Below are 22,165 nucleotides of genomic sequence, written 5' to 3'. Positions count from 1 at the left end.
CCACCCTGCACCATTCTAACCCAGTCATAAAGTCCCAGGGAAGCCCAGGAAGCCTGGAGCTGGACTTCATGCAGTACAGTGAGATGGATTTCATATAATACAACTACACAGCTACAACACCCAGTCCCTGGTTCACATGCTGGTAGGATGACCAGATAGCAAGTGTGAAAAATCAGGACAGGAGGTGTGTGTGTGTGGGGGGGGGTAATAGGAGCCTATATAAGAAAAAGCCCCCAAAATCGGGACTGTCCCTATAAAATCGGGACATCTGGTCACCCTACATGCTGGGTGAAGAGTGAGCTATACAGGGAATGGTTCCTTCTGACATCGCAATATAAGCAGAAGAGGACTGACAGTCAAGTAACTGTATCTCAGGCTGGAGCGTTCTCCCATGGTGAGACAATGTGACTGAGAGTCAGGATTTGCGGATTCTGTTCCTAGCTTTGCCACTGATTCGCTGTGTGACCGTGGGCACATCACTTCCCTTCCTGGTGCCTCAGTTTCTCTGTCTGTGAAATGGGGACAGTACTGATCTTCCTGTGAAGAAGAATGCTTGTGAAGTGTTCTGAGACCTGCCAGGGATGAAAGGCCCTATAGAAATGCACAGTGTCATTGTTATCAGAAGGAATGCAAAGCTAGACTGCAGAGCTGGAAAAGTAGCCATGCATTAGCCAGATGCCTCCCTGTCACTCTTAGCAACATTGTGTATGTGTGTGCACTGTTTAGCAAGGCTTGTTTTTCTGAGACACTGCCTCTTTCTTAGCAGGCTGGCATCATGACAGAAGTTCCATGCACAGTTTCTTGGTGGGGTGAGCCGACACATGCCACACCGCGGGGGCTGAGGTGGTAATGCCAGCTAAGTGACTCATGCCACACCTACTGTTAGTTTTGGCTCACCTCAAGTTTTATAAGTCTCCACCTGACCTGAATGTTTGCTACGCTTCAGAAAACAAAGTCTAGCAATGCTTGGCCCTTCCTCTCCCGCTCCGGGCCCTGTGAGCTTACCAGGGAGATAGCGAACAACAAGGCTCTCTCCTTGGGAGACGTCTTGCATGAAAGAGGAAGTCATCTTGAAATAACACAGGCACTCCCCTTTTTACTGAGACTTTTGCAGACTTTGAAACATGCAGCACAGCCCCTAGAAAGGCAGCAGCTGGATTCGTTAAGTTGTACAGGCTGCCCTGCTGCACCATCAGAGCAGGCAAGGAGATGGCTTGTCAACTGTGCCCTGCTGCCTTCATTTGGGATGGGACCTCAGGTGCACATGAGACTGGCAGATTGCCCCAGTGGCTGTTCTAAAAGAAGTAGGTAGCATTCTTTTATCATATAGCAGGCTGCTGCTGAATGCATAGCTTTGGATGCACTGAAATGCAAGTCTTGTCATATTCCTGTTGCTTTCTCGGCTCTTTCAGAGGGGCTCTGCCACTTAGATCAATGCATCACTCAATAGGTGGTTCTCTTATCAGGTCCTTGACTGGAAACTTTTATTGAAAGGGGTCGGGGGAGATGCACAAAAATGATATTGTGTCGCTAATGTGCTTGTCACATTTGGGAGTGTTGCAGATTGTAGAAATTTGAAATCAGTGGAGGGGGGGAGGTGGGAGGGAGAGAAAACTCTGTTCCTGGTAGAAAAAGGCCCTGGAAATTGTCCTAACAGGATATACATGGTTTCCTTTTTCTAAGTGAATTTCATGCTGGAGCTAGGTAGGGGACTGCCAGCCCTGGAGAATGAAACTCCCTGCTTATCCACAGAGCTGGAACATCACAGGCAGCAGCAGTGTGAGCTTCCCCCACACGTCCTGGTCAGTGCGCGTGAGCCATGACCTGAAGTGACTGCCCCTTGGGCCAGTGCCTATTTCAGTCTGTGCAGCCCATTCAGTGGTCTCTGCTATAACTGCAAACGAGGGGGACAGCTGGTAATTTTTGTGCTGCGGATGCACAGTGCTGCTATGAGACCCACCAGCTCATTGCACGCAGGCCCCCGAAACAGCTAACAGAGAGTAACCACTTTCGATTTCTTCCCACCACGGCTGGAGTATGATCAGTGAATTCCAGTGAAATTATTCTCACCATGATGTTTCTGGTATCTCATCCACATCTCTTGTTCATTTATAAAACTGACTCCAAACCTGCACCTTCTGCTCTCAGCGAGTTGAAAGGGTCACATGCCCTCATCACCACTACCATCATCCTCTCTTCCCCAACTCAGCCCGCTGATTGTGTCTCCTCTTAATTTCTGTCTGTCAGATCTTGGCAGTGTATCTCACTCTGCAATGTGTGCAGCGCCTCGCCTGCTGGGGCCCCGATCCCTGAATGAGGGCCTGCAAATACTGGATAGCACAATTAATAAGTAATGATGATAAAGAGATGGATCGAAGAAAATCAGTACAGTCCTTCTGGGATAGAAAACTGAGAAGGGTCTGTGTTCGGTGTTCAAACGTAACAAAACAGAGAGCTAAGACAGTGCAACATTCAGCTTTTATTCCTTTCACCACATGTACTGTCCTCTCTCATCAGGCATTTTCTGACAGTCGAGGGCTCTGAGTTCCGAGAGGTTATCCTATACATAAGCACACTATCATAGTATAATGTCCTCTGTCATGGACAGTTAGAGGTTCCCTGAAATTTGACCCTAAATGCTGACCCTGAATTTCTTTGGTGGCGTTCACCCACCCCTACCACACAACTATTATTGCAAGTTAATAATTAATAGGGAGGGGAGACTGTACCATTTTTAATTCTGTCTGTGGAAAGGTATTTTATAATCCCTGTGTGGCTTGAACTATAGAACCTTAAATCTGTGAAATGTTGCTTTCCCCCTCAGGAAATCTCTTAAAGCAAGTCACTGCATTGCACACCCCGTATGGAGAATCCCTGCAATCAGCCTGTTGCAGAGCTCTTTCCAGCCCAGAAATAGGTCTGTGTTTTCCAGGCAAGGTTTTCCCCTTTCCAGGATCATCCAAGACTGCTATGCAGAACTGGGCACCAGTTGCTCTGACTCCCACATCAGGTGGAAGGGCTTTGCTTGGCCGTTTTTTTGGAGTACATTTGGCAGTGAATTTGGGAATTATTTTTTTCCCCCCCGGATTGTTTTTCTGAAGCTGACTTTTGGAATGGAAGTAGAGATGCTAAATTTAAAGACCTGATGCTTCCTGAAAATCATTTTCTTCCCCCAGAAGTAATTGAAGGTGACGTGAATGAGAAATTCTCCAAAGAGTCATTAGTATCCAGGAACTAGCCTGCACTTCCCACTCCAGATTTAGCAAAAGAGTTTAGAGCCTATTGGACTCAGAGACACAGACAGACACAGTAGAAGCTGCTAATGGGAGTGGAGTGAATGCTGTGAATGAGTCCCTCAGAATTCAGTAATGAATTGGCTTCCTCTGTGTTTGAGTTCCCTTCATATTTGCTTTCTGCAAATATGAGTCTCCTGGCGGGAATGATCCTCACAAGAGCAGTGAACATGATGCAGATACTGCAGCCTACTGCCGGCAAGCAAAGTCTGAGCTTGTTATCTAAATCCATAGGAGTGGTGCCAGAGTTAGGGCACCTGGTTTTATATCAGAACCAGCCAAAACCACAAGTTCAGCCCGGTTTGAGGTGAAACCAAAAATCAGCCCAGACTTGCTCCAAACTGGACCCAGGCTCTCTCCCCTTTTCTTTAGAGTCTCCTGCACCTCAGTAGCCTGTTTGAATCTGTAAAATGAAACCTGGACCTAGCTGAATTTTATGTGGTTTTGGGGTTTCATAATGAAAGTTTCACTCAGTTTTAGTTGTGACTTCAGACTCAAGCAACAATGGACCTAAAGGGCTCACGGGTCATGGCAGCACCTCACCAATGTCTCTCTGCAGCCTCCTTTTCCTGAACTTTTGTTCAGTATCTTTGGGTTTTTATGTCACCTTCTTCCTGCTGCAGCCAAATGGGGCAAGGCCTTATACAGTCTTTATCCCTGGCTGTGGTTTTGATCCTTGGGACTGTTAGCAGCAAGCAGACATTAGAGCAGCCCTTGGGCTGCTATAAATTATTGCATGGAAAGCAAAGCTGCACACAGTGGCTCCTGGATTGGAGAATACAATGTATGCTTTATGCCACCTTTGTACACACACCCCAACCTCTGCTGCATACAGTTCGACCAGACCTCAGGATCTGGCCCTAAATCAGGAGTAACTCCATTGGAATCAATGAGTGTAAAACAGGCGTGAGAGGAGACTCTGCCCAGTGAGTGCAAAGTGGGCATGAAATGCTACCACTGGTGTCAGTGAGTGGGGAATGCCGATGCAGTATTTTATCTACCCTTTGCACAGGGGTAACTGATGGCACAAGCTGCAGTATGTAGAATCAGATTCCTCTTTGCAGCTGGCAGAGCCCCATGCCCACAGCACAGAATCACAAGGGGCTGTAAGGCAGCAGCAGTGACTGGCATGGAATGGCTAAGGTCTGGGGGGGGGGGGGGGTTGCTGCAAAAGAAGACCCCCATGGCAGCCAGTCTCAGAGCCCAGATCAACTGACCCAGTTTAGATGTTTGGACTGGGGCTGGAACCAAGCTCTGAAACCTGGCGTGGGGGATGGATCTGCCTTTCCACAGCTGCCCTGCTCCCTTCCAGTAAACAAGGATCACATTTGATACTTTCTGCTCCTGCAACTTTCACTGGAGCTAAAAGGAAACGCCAGCTGGGCAAGCACCAAGTGGGAGCTCTGTAAGGTTAGACTGCAGTGCTTCATGTGTTACTTTCAGAACTGTTCTCGCTGTGAAAAGGCTGTGAGAGAGCAGGGTGCAGCAGTGCAGTGCGGGGGTGTGTGTGTGTGAAGTCTGATCTGCTCCCAGGGGCACCTGTCATAGTGTGGCGAGCCAGAACGGACACACATGCTCCTGCATGTTGCCCCAGGGCTGTGGACTCACAGCCTCACCATGCAGGACGGCTCGGGACCGATCACCTGTGACGGTATTTGTACGAATTCATTCTTCGCATTAGTAGCAAGCCAGGGTTTTGATTTCTGCAATGTGATTAGTGCTTTTGGACCGGAGCAGTGATTGATAGGGAGGAAGCAGGGTTGGGGGGCGGGGGGAAGGGTATCTTTCACATTCTGTTCCCAATTAAATTTCCTTTGCAAATATAGCTGCTTGTGCTGATAATCAAGATAAATGGAATGTACTTAGCCGACTGAATTTGTGTAAATACACCAATTTCCAAGACTTGAGCTGGACTATATATAACTCTCCTAAAACATGTGTGAGCATTTCATGGCAGTGCATGACCCAGCTCTGGGACTTCTAAACGTTGGTTAATAGAGGGGGTTTTAGGAGCGAGAATATTTTCCTGTTTTGTCATTATCTTCTTTAGGTTTTTGGCACTTGACTGTTCCAGGAACCCTCCAGGATGCATCGTTTTTGACTCATAATTTGACACTAAATGGTGGGAAAACTTTTCTCATCACAGGTCTGTTTCACAGACTAGACTGTGGCTGGGGAAAAAAAGGCAATTGCTTGAGTTAGCGAGTTGAAGGGTGAGACAATGAAGGCCACACTCTGGAAGAAATCCCCAAATTCAGAGCTGTAATGCCGACAGTGATACCAGGGACTTTGGGAGAGTAACGAATGCAGTTCTGAGGATGAAATTCTTGCTAGATAGAAGCCAGTGGGGGTTTTTGCCACTCACTTCTAAGGGGGCAGTTCTGTTCAATATTTTCATCAATGAGTTAGATAATGGTATGGAGAGTACACATAAACTTTGCGGACGAGACCAAGCTGGGAGGGGTTGCAACTGCTTTGGAGGATAGGATTAAAACTCAAAATGATCTGGACAAACTGGAGAAATGGTCTGAAGTAAATAGGGTGAAATCCAATAAGGACAAATGCGAAGTACTCCACTTCGGAAGGAGCAATCAGTTGCACACACACAAAATGGGAAATGACTGCCTAGGCAGGACTACTGCGGAAAGGAATCTGGAGGTCATAGTGGATCACAAACTAAATGTGAGTCAACAGTGTAACACTGTTGCAAAAAAAAAAAGCAGACATCATTCTGGGATGTATTAGCAGGCGTTTTGGAAACAAGACATGAGAAGTAATTCTTCCGCTGGTGTTTAATATTCTGTGTGCAGACTTCTCTAAAGCCAATGTGTGCTTGCCAAGACATCATGGCACAAACATACTTCTCAGCCTGCTCCTTATGCCTAGGTAGCCCCTATTAGATTTTCAGGCTCTTCTCTGTAAATGCATTTAGAAGCAATCCAAAAGGAACATGCCTTTTACCTACTTGTATAAATGGGAAAAGCTGATAACAGGCTCTTGTGCCTTGTCACTGAACGTTGTGGCTCTGTATCGCTCACTCTTACCACGACACAGCTTGAACAGAGAGGAAGGCACCAACTCAGCACCATGAACCGGAGAGAGCATAATTTCTTTACACAGAAGAGATTCATCCAAAACCCTAGAGCCACACTTTAAGGAAGCTCTGCTCCAGGTCCAGAGGTGTCTTGGTCTGCTCTTTGTTTAGTGCACTAGTTTTAGAATCATAGAATCTGTGCTGATGCCGGACCAAAGAAATCTAGACCATCCCTGATGGGTGTTTGTCTAACCTGTTCTTAAAAAAACTCCAATGACGGGGATTCCACAACCTCCCTTAGAAGACTTGTCTGGTACCATAAAACACACACTGTGATCATTTTGACATTTATGTAACGTAGTGGTAGTGGCAGGGGGCTCAATCCTGCAAAGGGCTGAGTGCCTCCTGCAGGGTGCTGTGTGTCTGCAAAGCTCCAACGGGAGAGGAATACATTCCACAAATCCCAGGGAAACATAGCAACCGAAAAGCAGTTCTTCTGCCACACATCAATAGGTGACAGGTTTCAGAGGGGTAGCTGTGTTAGTCTGTATCAGCAAAAACAATGAGGAGTCCTTGTGGCACCTTAGAGACTAACAGATTTATTTGGGCATATGCTTTCAGATGCATGGAGTGAAAAATACAGTAAGCAGTGTATATATATATTTATATATGTATGTGTATATATAAAAGATGGGAGTTGTCTTACCAAGTGGGGGGGTCAGTGCTAATTAGCCCAATTCAGTTAAGGTGGAAGTGGCCTATTCTCAAGAGCTGACAAGAAGGGGTGAATATCAAGAGAGAGAAAGGTTTCAGAAATGGCCAACGTCCACCTTGATTGCATTGGCCTTGTTAGCACTACAAAAGTAATTTTCCCTCTCTTGAAATTCGTTGGTCTCTAAGGTGCCACATCAATAGGTGTGGCTGGTTAGGCACGAGAGGCGCCCTGACACACAGGAGAGCTGGTAAGGGCTGGTCATCTTCAGTTCCAGGCACTAGCCAACTGATGGGGATCAGGATTCTGTTGACTCATATCCAGCTTCTCATCCACTGTAATCCCCAGGTCCTTTTTTGCAGAGCTGCCACTTAGCCAGTCAGTCCCCAGCCTGTAGCTGTGCATGGGATTCTTCCTTCCTAAATGCAGGACTCTGCACTTGTCCTTGTTGAACCTCATCAGATTTCTTTTGGTAATGTGGGGGAGGGAAGAGGAGCGAGACTACAGTGTGCTCGGGGGAGGGGGCGGAACTGGGCGGGGAACAGGTGGGATTGGGGGCAGGAAGAGGGGGAGAAGAAGTGGGGCAGGACAGGAAGAAGCTGGGCAGGGGTGGAGCCTTGGGGGAAGAGGTGAAGTGGTGGCAGGGCCTGGGCGGAGCTGGGGGGGAGCACTCCCCCCAGCAGATTAGAAACTCGGTGCCTATGTCCAGGGGCTTGCTCCTGCCCCAGGGAGGGCCCTTTCAACAGTATTACTTTTAGCAGTCAAACTTGTCATGTCCTTAAAAAAAGTTCTTCTTCGAGTGATTGCTCACATCCATTCCAGTTAGGTGTGCGCGCCGCGCGTGCACGTTCGTCGGAAACTTTTTACCCTAGCAACTCCAGTGGGCCGGCAGGTCGCCCCCTGGAGTGGCGCCGCCATGGCGCCCAATATATATCCCTGCCGGCCCGCCCGCTCCTCAGTTCCTTCTTACCGCCGTGTCGGTCGTTGGAACTGTGGAGCGCGGCATAGATGTCCTCCACGTCCCTAGCTCTCCTAGTTATCTATCGTTATCTATCGTTATCTCTAGTTTCATTATAGTTGTTAATTAGTTTGTTACGTTGATAGTTAAGTTAATTAGTTGTAAAGTACTTCTTCGCCGGGGGCTTAGCCCTTCCCGGCACCCGGCACCGGGCTCATGCCTGGTTCACCGGGCTTCAAGCAGTGTGCGGCCTGCAAGAAGCCCATGCCTACCAGCGATCCCCACGAAGCGTGCCTGAAGTGCCTCGGGGAATCGCACAGATCCGAGAAGTGCCGCATCTGTAAGGCCTTTAAGCCGAGGACAAAGAAGGAGAGGGATCAAAGGCTCCGAACTCTCCTAATGGAGGCGGCACTTGACCCGACGGCTTCGCAGGCCGTGGTATCGGCACCGGCACCGGATCGCTCCGGCACCGAGAAGACTCCTCGGCACCGACCCTCTCCGGCACTGGAGCCAGAGCCAAGGCCGTCGAAGTCTAATACTCCGGCCAGGCAGACCCGGCTAGAGCGCCCGGCCTCGACATCGGCCGCGGCGCCGCCGGCACCGTCAGCACCGTTGACTCCGGGCCCGGCGGGTCCGTTGAGTCCGGTGCCGCCGAGCTCCCCCATGAGATCTGGGGTTGAGATAGTGGTCCCGTCCACACCGGAGACCTTCGCCTCGGCTCGGGACCTTATTGCCCTGACTGAGCCTACTCGGCTGCCACCCCCGTACCTCCGGTGCGGGTCGTGTCCAGAGGCAAGCCCATGATGTCGGCACCGCCCAGAGACAGTCGTTCCCGATCCAGGTCCCGACGTCTTGGGCGCTCCAGATCCCGACGCCGCTCGCAGTCCCGGCACCGCTCCCCTCAGCGGTACCGGTCGCACTCGCGGCACCGGTCGGCATCGAGACGGTCGCGGTCAGGCTCCAGTCGACACCGGCACCGCGACTCCAGGAGCAGGTCCCGACGCTACTCGCCGCACCGGTCGACCTCCCGGCACCGAGCTGGTGGCAGGTCCCGGTCCCGGTCTCGCTCGACCTCCCGGCACCGAGCTGGTGGCAGGTCCCGGTCGACCTCCCGGCACCGAGCTGGTAGCAGGTCCCGGCACCGAAGCGGCGCCCGGCACCGAAGCGGCGCCCGGCACCGATCAGGATCATGGCACCGTGACAGATCCCGGTCCCGGTCCCGATCCCGGCACCGATATGACTCCCGGCACCGGTCCCCGGCACCGAGACGATCCTCCGTGCCGGCCCGCGCAGACCCGTACCATCCAGGGTCGGCCCCACCGTGGCCCTCGAGACAGCCGTCCGTATCCTCCCAGACGGACAGCGGCTATGCGCTGGGCACCGACCGGCAGGCGGCGCTGTTTGGTGATCCGCCGCTGCAGGACCAAGGCCCACAACAGTGGGGATTCTGGACACCCTGGGCATACCATCAGGCCCAGGGCCCCCAGCAGCTCCCTGCTAGGCCGGCGACTGCGGAGCGTAGGGCCCCGGAAGCCTCGTTGTCTCGCCCCCCTCCCTCCCCGGAAGGGGAGGAAGGGTCCAAGCAGCAGGACTCCGCTGTGGCTCCGGAGGCAGAGGCGAGGGCTGAGGAAGACCCTCAGTTAGACACTCTCGTGCCGGGGGTCTCATCATCCTCCTCCCCGGATGAGGCGGTGGCGGGTACCTCCTCCAACAGTCCCCCCCGCTGGATCTCAGGGCGCACCAAGACCTCCTCAGGCGATTGGCTCAAAATCTGAGTCTGCAGGCGGAGGAGGTCTCGGAGATAGAGGATCCAATTGTAACCATCATCTCTTCTGATGCTCCCACCAGGGTCGCCCTGCCCTTTATACGAACCATCCAGGCCAACGCCAACACCATCTGGCAGTCTCCGGCCTCCATCCCTCCGACAGCAAAAGGTGTCGAGAGGAAGTACATGGCCCCTTCTAGGGGATACGAATATCTCCATGTACACCCGACTCCGTGTTCACTGGTGGTTCAATCAGTGAACGATAGGGAGCGTCATGGCCAGGAGGCTCCAGCCCCCAAATCAAGAGAGGCCAGGCGGATGGACCTCCTTGGCCGTAAGGTGTATTCGGCTGGGGCGCTGCAGCTCAGGGTCTCCAACCAGCAGGCCCTGCTGAGCAGATATGCCTTTGATTCCTGGGTGGCAGTGGACAAATTTAAGGAGCTGCTGCCACAGGATGCTCGCCAAGAGTTTACGGCCATCTTGGACGAAGGCAAGAAGGTCGCACGCACGGCCTTGCAAGCCTCCTTGGACGCTGCGGACTCGGCTGCCCGTACCCTTGCGTCAGGAGTTACGATGCGTCGCATCTCCTGGCTGCAGGTTTCCGGCCTTCCGCCGGAGCTCCAGCATACTATACAGGACCTTCCTTTCGAAGGCCAGGGCCTGTTTTCTGACAAAACAGACCCCAGACTCAAGAGTCTGAAAGATAACCGAGTCGTTATGCGGTCCCTCGGGATGCACACTCCCGTGACGCAGCGTAGACCCTTCCGGCCACAACAACAACAACAACAACAACGCAGGCCGTTTTCCCAGTTCCGCCAGCGGCAGGACCTTTACAGGCGCCGCGGCAGGAACGGGAGGCGCAGGCAGTCGGGGAACCAAGGGGGGCAGAACCAAGGCTCCTCAAAACCCCCGCCTGGTCCTAAGCCTTCATTTTGAAGGTGCGCTCGAGGGCGCAGTAACAGTTTCCCCTATGGATCCTTCCCCCCCGTTTTCCAACCGCCTTTCGTTTTTCCTCCCGGCGTGGTCCCAAATAACATTGGACCGCTGGGTCTTAAGCGTGGTGCAGACGGGATACCGCCTGCAGTTTGTTTCGTTTCCTCCTTCCCGCCCTCCTTCCTCGTCCCTCTTCAGGGACCCCTCTCACGAGCAATTCCTTCGGCAGGAGGTGCAGACGCTCCTCAGCAAAGGAGCTATAGAGGCGGTTCCGGAAAACGAGAAAGGCAAGGGGTTTTATTCCCGCTACTTTCTGATCCCCAAGGCCAAGGGGGGCCTCAGGCCTATCCTCGACCTGCGAGAGCTCAACAAATACCTCGTGAAGTTGAAGTTCCGCATGGTATCCCTGGGGACCATTATTCCATCCCTGGATCCGGGAGACTGGTACGCCGCCCTCGACATGCAGGACGCGTATTTCCACATTGCCATTTGGCCGCGCCACAGACACTTTCTCCGCTTCGTTGTGGGGGCTCTTCATTATCAATTTGCAGTCCTCCCGTTCGGCCTGTCCACGGCCCCGAGGGTGTTTACAAAATGCATGGCAGTTGTCGTGGCGCATCTTCGGCGCAACCGTGTCCACGTGTTCCCTTATCTGGACGATTGGTTGATTCGGGGCACGTCGGAACAGCAAGTGAACAGCCATGTCCGCGTGATCACCGGCATGTTTGCGAGTCTGGGCCTCTTGATAAACTCAGACAAGTCCACCCTGAGGCCCACTCAGAAGGTGGAATTTATCGGGGCCGCCCTGGACGCCACTGTGGGCAGGGCCTCGCTGCCTCTGCAGCGGTTCCAGACCATGGCGGCGATCGTTCAACGCTTGCGGTCAGCCCCGCTGACGTCAGTGAGGACATGTCTAACCCTGTTAGGCCACATGGCGGCGTGCACCTTTGTGACCGACTACGCTCGGCTCCGCATGAGGCCTCTCCAGCTGTGGCTTATCAGTCATTACAGGCCGGCAAGGCAACCGTTAGACATGTTAATCACAATCCCCCAGAAGGTCTTAGATTCCCTCGGCTGGTGGTTGGACCAGTCCGTATTGTGTGCGGGTCTTCCCTTTCACCCGTCTCAGCCCTCGGTATCCCTGACAACGGATGCCTCAGATCTAGGCTGGGGGGCCCACCTAGGGACCCTGCGGACGCAGGGCCTGTGGTCCCAGGAGGAGGTGGGGCTACACATCAACATGAGGGAGTTGAGAGCAGTCCGCCTTGCTTGCCAAACGTTTTGTCATCAGCTTCAGGGTCGTTGTGTAGCCGTGTTCACGGACAACACGACGACCATGTATTATATCAACAAACAGGGCGGCACCAGGTCCTCCTCCCTGTGCCTCGAGGCGATACGACTCTGGGACTTTTGCGTAGCCCACTCCATTCACCTCAGGGCTTCCTTCCTTCCCGGAGTATGGAACACGCTGGCGGATCGATTGAGCAGATCCTTCCTGTCACACGAGTGGTCCCTTCGCCCGGACGTCGCTCTCTCCATTTTCCGGAGGTGGGGTTATTCCCGGGTGGACCTCTTTGCGTCCAAGGGGAACAGGAAGTGCCAAGCGTTCTGCTCCTTTCAGGGCAGGGAGCCGGGGTCGATAGCGGATGCCTTCCTCATCCAGTGGTCGACCCACCTGTACTATGCGTTTCCTCCGTTCCCTCTGGTTCACAAGGTCCTCCTGAAGGTGCGCAGAGACAGGGCTCGTGTGATCATGGTGGCCCCGGCATGGCCCAGACAGCACTGGTACACCATGCTGCTGGACTTGGCCGTAGCCGACCCAGTTCCCCTGCCCCTTCATCCGGACCTGATTACCCAGGACCACGGGTCTCTCTGTCACCCAGACCTGCAGTCGCTGCACCTAGCGGCGTGGCTCCTGCGTGGCTGACTGGTTCCGAGCTGCGCTGCTCCACGCCTGTGAGAGAGGTGCTCTTGAGCAGCAGGAAACCGTCCACAAGAGCCACATATTCGGCGAAATGGAAACGCTTCTCCTGTTGGTGCGTAGAGAGAAATCTCCGCCCTATGGAAGTTTCGGTAACCGAAATCTTAGACTATGTTTGGTCCCTCAAAGAGCAAGGTCTGGCCTTATCGTCGTTGCGAGTCCATCTAGCAGCTATCTCCACCTTTCACCCGGGTGAGGACGGTCGCTCCGTTTTTTCTCACCCGACGGTGTCGAGATTCCTTAAAGGGCTGGAACGGTTATTCCCTAACGTCCGTCCCCCTGCTCCAACCTGGGATCTTAACCTGGTGTTGTCCCGGCTCATGGGGCCCCCCTTTGAGCCGTTAGCTACTTGCTCCCTGCTTTACCTCTCTTGGAAGGCTGCCTTTCTAGTAGCTATCACCTCAGCTAGACGGGTGTCGGAACTCCGAGCCCTTGTGGTAGACCCCCCATACACGGTCTTCCACAAAGACAAGGTGCAGCTTAGACCACACCCTGCCTTTCTACCCAAGGTGGTCTCAGCCTTCCACGTCAACCAAGAGATTTTCCTCCTGGTTTTTTTCCCAAAACCTCACTCCTCAGGCAGGGAGCAGCAGCTCCACTCGCTGGATGTCCGTAGAGCTCTCGCGTTCTACATAGAGAGGACCAAACCCTTCCGCAAATCCCCCCAGCTTTTCGTGGCGGTAGCGGACCGTATGAAAGGGCTTCCTATCTCCTCCCAGAGGTTATCCTCGTGGGTTACGTCCTGTATCAGGACCTGTTATGACTTGGCCCATGTCCCTACGGGCCGTGTGACTGCGCATTCTACCAGGGCGCAGGCGTCGTCGCTGGCTTTCCTTGCCCGCGTGCCCATCCAGGAAATCTGTCGGGCAGCGACCTGGTCATCGGTCCACACCTTTGCTTCCCACTACGCCCTGGTACAGCAGTCGAGAGAGGATGCGGCCTTCGGAACTGCAGTGCTCCATGCCGCGACTTCTCTCTCCGACCCCACCGCCTAGATATGGCTTGGGAGTCACCTAACTGGAATGGATGTGAGCAATCACTCGAAGAAGAAAAGACGGTTACTCACCTTTGTAACTGTTGTTCTTCGAGATGTGTTGCTCACATCCATTCCACACCCGCCCTCCTTCCCCACTGTCGGAGTAGCCGGCAAGAAGGAACTGAGGAGCGGGTGGGCCGGCAGGGATATATATTGGGCGCCATGGCGGCGCCACTCCAGGGGGCGACCTGCCGGCCCACTGGAGTTGCTAGGGTAAAAAGTTTCCGACGAACGTGCATGCGCGGCGCGCACACCTAACTGGAATGGATGTGAGCAACACATCTCGAAGAACAACAGTTACAAAGGTGAGTAACCGTCTTATTTTGTTAGTTTGACAGGATGTTTTCCATAAACCCATGCTGATCTGCATTAATTGCACTGCCTTCTGAATTGCCAAATGGACTCATATATATGCCTGCAATTGCTGGGAAAGTTGGCTTTCAGTTTTCTAAAATAGAGGGTTTTTTTTAATCAGTGAAAATCCAGCATATTTACTGAAAATTGAAGAAAAAATATTTTTTCACCAAAGTTTCCTGCAATGCCCCCCTCCCCATCCCTGCTCTCAAGAAAACCTGGCATTTTTTCAAGCAGTTCTCAACTGCATTTCCCCCGGAGGCTCTCTTCAAGGGACCCTCCACCTGCCCAGCTGGTGAGCCACAGAACGTTGCCCTCCTGGCAGAAAAGGGAAACTCCAGTGTAATGGAGAAGAAAATCTAATCCCCATTCGTATCACAAAGGAGAATCACCAAGTTAAAAAAAAATTAGCTACAACATTTAGAAATGTGGCTCCCATCTGGTTACTAAAAGAGGATTTACTAATTGAACCGGGGTATGAGTGACAAGCAAGGTGCTTGGGGCAAGAATCTCACTGGTGGGAGAGATGGGAATGAGATTGTCCTGATATATGGGGGCACCAGCTCTGCCTCGGCTGTTGTGTGTCACATTTTCCCCTTCGACTCAGCAGTCACTTCCCCATAAGTCATGTGCTCTCCCGGGGGTCTGTGAGCCCTTCCTGCTCTCGGACGGAAGGCTTGTGGTCACAGTGAGCAGTGAGTTTAGAGCTCACAGATAGAAAATCCAGAAGCGAAACCCTTTCAGGCTCTGCAACGCTTTTCACTTGGCTGCCGATGCAAAGGCCAGAGGGGACTTGCAGCCCTTCAGTATAGCCCATTCCTCCTATGCTTGATCTCTGGACTAACATGGGCTGTGGCCTGCACACCATACATTGCTGAGGTCTGCCTCAGCCACAGACTCCTGCTCTTCTTTATTTTCCCTGCGATGCACATGCTGGGGGAGCTCTGTGCTCTGGGGAGAGCTTTGCACTTACAAGCCAGAAGAATCCAAGGGAAGGTAAGGGCAGTCTCATGTGGAGGGGACAGGACAGAGCGGAGAGAGATTTTACCCCCCAAGATGTGGGACACTGGTTGCATTTGGCAGAACGTGGGAGCACCAAGAAATGGACTGGCCCCTAGAGAGTGCAGCAGCCTCTAGGGACAACTCGGGTTCACCTCCAGAATTATGGGGAACCGCCTCCTCCCCCTCACACCCCCAAAGAATCCCCATGCATAAGTGCCTTGGTGGGAAGGAGGAATACATGAGCCCTGCTCAGGGCCGCCCAGAGGCAGGGGGCAAGTGCGGCAATTTGTCCCAAGCCCCAGGCCCTGCAGGGCCCCCGCGAGCCCAGGCCAAGCGGCGGTCCAGGTCTTCGGCGGCATTTCAGCGGCGGGGGGCCCTTCAGTGCTGCCAAAGACACGGAGCGACTGAAGGACCCCCTGCCTCCGAAATGCCGCCAAAGACCCGGACCGCTGCCGGGTGAGTACAAGTGCTGCAGCTGCCCTGTTTACCCCAGACCCCCTGAATCCTCTGGGTGGTCCTGGCCCTGCTGGATTCCCCTGCTCTCTTGTTGGCTTTTGCTTGTGATTGTGCAGTGGCGGTCTGTCAGCAACTCTGCCTTCCTGTCTGGTGTATTACCCTGTAGTAAATTCTGCTGCTTCTCTTTGGGCTCTGGAGAATGAGCAGAGCCTTCCCTGCTTTAGATCCTCCCACGAGAGCACTTGGTGCTCAGAGACAGTTTGAGAAAGTTATTTATAAGGGCCTGGTACAGGGGACACAGTTATGTTCCTTTGGTCAGACTCTGGAGCTGTTGCCCCATCCAGAGACATGCAGTGCACAGCTGAGTGCTGTGTTTGGTTGGGGTCAGTGGGGAGAGCCTAGTGTGCTATTTTGCTCCCTGAGTGATGGAAACTGGGTTGCAGTTTGCACATTCCTCCGCATGAGTTTAATTAGACAGCAAGAAGAACAGAGTAACCAGTAGTGTCACTAGCAAACCATGGGTGAGGAAGTACACACTCATACATGCTTGCACACTCACACATGCACACATGAACATGCATATGTGCATATGTATACACATATGTGCATGCATATGCACAAGTGTGCACATATGAACATGCATGCATATGAATATACACACTCATACATGCACACATATAGACATGCATACATGCGCACTCATATACACACACACACACACGCACACACATCGACAAGCACATACTCACATAAACTAAGGCAGGGATCGGCAACCTTTGGCACACGGCCCATCAGTGCTGTAAGTACTGCAAGTTTCAACGCTGTAAAGTGCCAGTGTAGACAGTGCACCAGTGCTGGGAGCCGGGCTCCCAGCACTGAGAGCTATTCTCTTGGTGAGGGTGTTTTTTTAAAAGTTTTAACATGGCTTTAACGTTGCCAGTGAAGACATGCCCTGACACAGTGGTTTTCAAACTTTTTTTCTGGTGACCCGGTTGAAGAAAATTGTTGATGCCCATGACCCAGCGGAGCTGGGGATAAGGGGTTTGGGATGTGGGAGGGGCTCAGGGCTGGGGCAGAGGGTTGGGGTGTGGGGGTGAGGGCTGTAGGGTAGGGGTGGAAATGAGAGGTTCAGGGTGTGGGACAGGGCTCTGGGCTGGGGGTTCAGGCTCTGGAGTGGGGCTGGGGATGAGGGGTTTGGGTGCAGGAATGGGTTCCGGTTTTGGGGGGCTCAGGGCTGGGATAGGGATTGGAGCATGGGCTTACCTTGGGTGGCTCCTGGTCAGTGGTGCAGCGGGGGTGTTAAGGCAGGCTTCCTGCCTGTCCTGCCACCGCGGACTGTGCTGCGCCCTGGAAGTGGCCAGCAGCATGTCCGGCTCCTAGACAGAGGCGTGCAAGCAGCTCCGTGTGGCTCTCACCTGCAGGCACTGCCCCTCCAGTTCTCATTGGCTGGGAACTGGTCAATAAGAGTGTGAAGTCGGGGTTCAGGGTGGGGGAAGCATGTGAGTGGCCCTTCCGGCTAGCAGCCGGACTGGCTGCTGGCTGCTTCTGGGGCACAGTGCGGTCTCAGAATGGGTAGGGACTAGAATGCCTTAGCTGGGCAGCAGCACTAATGGGACTTTTACCAGCCCAGTCAGCGGTGCTGACCAGAATTGCCATGACCCAGTACCTTACATTCCGAGACCCAGTACTGGGTTGCAACCTGCAGTTTGAAAACTACTGCACGAAAGCAACCTATGAGTTAATGAATGAGTAACTAGTAAACAAGAGCAGCCCTGTAGTCCCAATTCAGTGGAAAGGGAAGGCGTCTGCCTCCAGCTCAAAGAGAAGAGTCACTCCTAGCAAACAGCACCCAGGGTCAGAGCCCTGCAGCGGGACTGGGGTCCCGTGGATCCTGCAGGATCCGCTGACATAATAGCGGGAGCAGGTAAAATGTACTTTGTTGTGGGCGGGATTAGGTGGGAAAAAAAACCAGCCTGCAGTAATTTGTGGAAAAACACTAACTCTCTCATCAATTTATCAAGAGTAGCCTATTCAAGAAATTATTTTCTTTGAGCTTCTCTTTCCCATATGTATACAATATATTAACCAACCATTTTTGTTGGTTTTTTTTAGTAGCATGAGGGAACCTGTCCCTCTTGTGGGATTTGCAGGATCTAAGATTTTTGCAGGTGGGAGCGAGATTAAAAATTGAAGAAACAATGCGGGGAGTGGGTGGGACTAGGAGTGAGTATTGCGGGCCGGGATGGGAGCGGGATTAAAAATATAGTCCTGTGCAGGGCTCTACCCGGGCGCATGTGATGAATGGACAGGCTGGGGCAGGTCCTCTACAGAGGGAGTTGAGATGCTGCTGGAACTAGCACCCTTGGAAGAGCTGGTGGAAATGCAGCATTTCTGTTTCAACATTTCAAAAATTGTTTTCATTCCAATTGGAACAAAACCAAATATTGGCAAAATTTCCCATGAAATGGAAATTCAGAAACCTTTCTGTTTCAAAAACGAAGTCTTTTTGTGTGACATTTCATCCAAACCAACATGATTGCTTGAAAATTGGACTAAGGTCAAAATGGCATTTTCTGGACGAAAACAGTTTGGATGAGAAACTTCCAACCTGCTGTAGCTCTTGGACTGGCAGTTGCTCGGGTACCAGCCTCTAACTGAAAATAAACCATCACACCTAGCCAGGCACAGACTGAATCAGGGAAGGGGACAGGAGAAGTCAGGTGGGGATGGACCCTGCCCTGCTGCTGTTTCCCTTATTCTTCTGCTAGGAGAGCATCTCTGCCTCCATCCTCTCTCGGGCAGGCACGGGCTCACCCTCTGATTTCAGAAGCACTTGGTGATGGCCTCTCTGCTGCAGTTGGTTTGGGGAGAAAGCTCCAACTTCCCTCTGTCCCCATGTGCTGCACCTGACCTCCCTAGGGTGGGGCAGAGTGTCTGCTTCCTGATAGGATGCGGAGCCTGTTGATCAGATCAGATGAGCCCAAGAGAGAAGGACATTTGCTTTGTCCCCTGTTGGAGGAGACCTCAAGCTGCAGGAGAGCAATGATGAGGTGGTAAGATTGGGCACCTGTATGTGTCACCCCACACCAGGTAGCACGCTTCTAGTGGTGACTGCGCCACATCTTGAGCTGTGTCGTTTAGCTCACGCTGCAGATGCTCCTGGTTTCAAATCCAGAGGTCCCAGATTCCATTTCTGCTGCTGTTGACCCACACAGCGGTGTGGATGCAGCATTATGTAGGGTCCTGACCCAGTGATTTGGAGTCAGGGTAATCCCTCTCAGACCCTAGGCAGGACTAGGCAAGGGATGAGGCAAATGTCTCATACACCAGTCAGAGAATGTAAGGCCTGGTTTGGATTCATTGTGCCCATTCTGAGCCCACCGGCCAGCTTCACTCTCAGATATCCCTACGACGAGAACTGCGCCCACAGCAAAGCAGACAATGCACGTGGGCATTGTGGTGGAAATGGAAATACCGCATGACACCAAGCCACTAATTGTCCGCTAAGCAGCAGCAAATGGAAACAAAGATTGGCAGGGCAGGAAATAATGATGAGGACATGGCAGTCACCCAGAGCAATCTGGATCGCTTAGGAAGCTGGGCTCTTTGAAACCAACTGCCTTTTCAATACAGCCAAATGTAGAGCTAGGCCTCTAGAAACCAGGAATGCAGGCCATAGACACAGAATGGAGGAGTGTATCCTGGACAACAGTGACTCTGAAAAAGGATCTAAGGGTCATATTGGACAAACAACCCAACCTGAGCACCCGGTGTGATGCTGGGGTGTAGGAGGAGGGAGATGATGATTTTACCTCTGTGTATGGCATTGGTGAGAAAGATACTGGAATACTCAAAGCTATTAATTCCAGATAGTGCACCCCAGTCCACTTCTGGAAATTAGCATTATACATAGCTGCTGTCATTCACTCTTTGGATCTCATTAGTCTCTAGAGTTCTCTGTTTCTGCGGTTGACCGTTTCCACCTCTCCATCCATCACTCTGTTCGTTAATATTCAGACAGCGCATTTGGCATGTCTCAGAGTCTCCATCCTTTTGGACTCTAATGTTATTTATTTCCCTGGAGACATTTGAGATGGTGCTTTTAGGAATTATTCCTCAGACTTGTCTCTTTTTAGAAATAATTCCTTTTTTCCCCTCCTGAGCTATTTTTCCTGTAGAATTTATTTTTTATTAGTACTAGTCTAGCCTGTGAAGACCCGGCTTCCATAATGTGCCAGCACGAGTTATCAACCCTGCCAAAACAGGCCTTTGTTATGAAAAAACAGAACAGAGCCTGAATCCTTAGCCGTCAAGGGCTGCTGCTGGCATGTCTCTTTGTTTCATGCTGTGGTTTAGCTCCATTTGTTTTTAAACTGCCTATACCAAGACCATGTCTACACTATAGACTTTTGCCACCAGAGCTCTGTTGGTCAGGGGTTGTGATGAGATGTGATCCCTGACCCATCAGAGCCCCTAATGCAGATGCAGTTATATCCAGCAAAGCTGAGCTTTGACCGGCATAAGTTGTTTTGTAGATGTGGCCCACGTCAGTGGCTTTCATTGGATTGTTATGGGAGGCGATGATTGTTGTATTCCTGTAGTGACTTGCTTTCCCATTGGGGCTGTTACCCAGTGGCTGCCTGAGGGAACAACATTCTGAGGCTACATCTGCTGTAGGAACAAAGTGCTCCTCGTGTGGACTTCGCTGATACTGGCAAAACTGCGATTTTGTTGGTATAGCTTATTATACCTGCAAAATAAGCGACACCAATGAAAGCACAGTTTTACCAGAATAGCTGCCTCTAAACTAGGGGCTTTTGGCAGCACAGCTATATCAGGCAAGGATCACACTTCCTCACACCCCTGGCCAACCGAGCTGTGCCAACAGAAGCCCTTAGTGTGGACCAGGCCCTAGGCTCCCATGCTACAAACCTTTATGATTTTGTGCAGCTGAGCAGTCCCGTTTGCTTCACTGGGATTCCCTTACAGGGCAGAAAGTGGAGCATGTATCTGATCTGCAGGATCAGGGCGTATGCTGGTTTTTGCTTTCTAAGGCTAAGCACAGCAACCCTGTGGGTTGGTTCTCTGCCTCCTGCAATGTTCTGTTTCACCAGCTAGCCACCAGATCCTGAGCTGGTGTAAATCAGCGCAGCTTCATTGATGTCAGTGAGGCTCATCCCAGCTAAGGATATGGCCCCACATCTATAATAAGGAAGATCAGGTAAGCTGGATGCGGGCTTGAGTTCCACACACGTTTTGATGCTTTTCCAAAGAATCTTTCCCTTTTAAAATTGAGTCCACCAAAAAGTGATGGTGTCCAAAGGGCGTTGGAGAGTTCCATGTTTGCTGGCTCTGGGTGTGTTCATATCAGGTGTGATCAGTTTACAGTGTCCGTAGAGTTTTGTGCTAATTGCAAGCCTGCAAACTCAACCTTCGCCCTGGAAGTAAAGCAAAGCTGGACTCTCTTCTTATGCGTCCGGGCTTTAATAACGACTCTGCAGGCCAAACTGGGTCCTAAGCCCCTTTGTCTTAAAATCTGCCCTCAGCAATACCTGCGGTGCAAATGCATTGCTCTCTTTGGGTTTGCATCAGTGTAAGTGATTGGTGCTTACTGAAGTTAAACAAGTCTTGATGCTGCACAAGAAGGAACAGAATCCATCTTACTCTCCCAGATCTGGGTTGGTTCTGTGGAGCTAACAGAAGGAGAAAGTAGTAAAGACTTATTTAACTCACTGAAGTCAATCCTGTTCTGTATAGGCTCTTATTCTATTCTACATAGATTCTGGCCTGTTTATGCTACCCTCATCACTGTATTATCTGAGCACCTTCCCATAGATCATTGTGCAATGTGACTAATATCTGACTAAACTGTTGTGTGCAGTGTAGTTGTAGCCTTGTCGCTCCCAGGATATTAGAGAGACAAGGTGGATGAGGTAATATCTTTTACTGGACCAACTTCTGTTGGTGAGAGACACAAGCTTTTGAATCACAACAAAGCTCTTATTCGGGTCTGGGAAAAGTTCAGTGTCACAGCAAAATGCCAGGGGGGGCAGATTGCTTAGCATAAGTAGTTAGCACATATTGTAAGAGGCCATTTAAGGTAGAGTGGTCCACCTTGTGTGTCTAATCTGTCTAAATTAATGTACAAATAAATATATGTGGGGGGAGTATCTTTCAGAGTGGAGCTGCACTTTAAGTTACATTTCCTTTGGAAAAAATAATGCTTTACTTTAGAAGAAACAGGGATTGCTAACTAAATTTCAGCTTCTGCTGTGCAAAGGCTAAGGATTCTTATTCTTGCTTCTACAACAGCCGGGGGAGTCCAAAGTTTTAAATTAGTGCATTTGCTCAGAACAAAGGGGAATCCCTATCTATAAAGTCTCTTGGAGCTTTTTTCTAAATCTAAAAGCCCTTGATTTGTGATTGGGTTCTAAATTTGGCCAAACAAGCTCACCCGCCCAACCTCTGGAAGTGAGATTTGAATGTGTAAAACCACCAGCAACATTAACAGTAATTGTCGTTCTTAAGAGACACTGTCCATGAGCATCCCCTGGCCTGGAAAAACCTCCAGGAGTTAGAGGAGATAGAGATCAGTGGTGCAGTCCATCATTGTAGCACTCTGAAGGAGGCTTCCCTACTCT

General features: G+C 51.5%; 1 protein-coding gene across 5 annotated transcripts in view; it reads left to right on the top strand.

Annotated features, from left to right (window-relative positions):
- The first annotated feature begins 1,125 nt into the window (after positions 1-1,125).
- PIK3R6 (phosphoinositide-3-kinase regulatory subunit 6) overlaps positions 1,126-22,165 on the top strand; it is an 82,284-nt gene continuing 61,244 nt past the window's right edge. For 2 of the 5 annotated variants that reach the window (XM_030534615.1, XM_030534611.1), the window contains exon 1: positions 14,742-15,062. The gene's annotated coding sequence lies outside the window, so the exon portion shown is untranslated. Of the gene's footprint in view, positions 1,305-4,586; positions 4,704-4,764; positions 4,945-14,741; positions 15,063-22,165 lie in introns of those variants that run through there. The other 3 variants (XM_030534613.1, XM_030534614.1, XM_030534612.1) reach the window with 3 other exon arrangements.

This window comes from Gopherus evgoodei, chromosome 15 (assembly GCF_007399415.2).
Source record: "Gopherus evgoodei ecotype Sinaloan lineage chromosome 15, rGopEvg1_v1.p, whole genome shotgun sequence".
Classification (NCBI taxonomy): domain Eukaryota; kingdom Metazoa; phylum Chordata; order Testudines; family Testudinidae; genus Gopherus; species Gopherus evgoodei.
The sequence above is the reverse complement of the archived record's forward strand: the minus strand, read 5'-3'. Positions and strand labels throughout refer to the sequence as shown.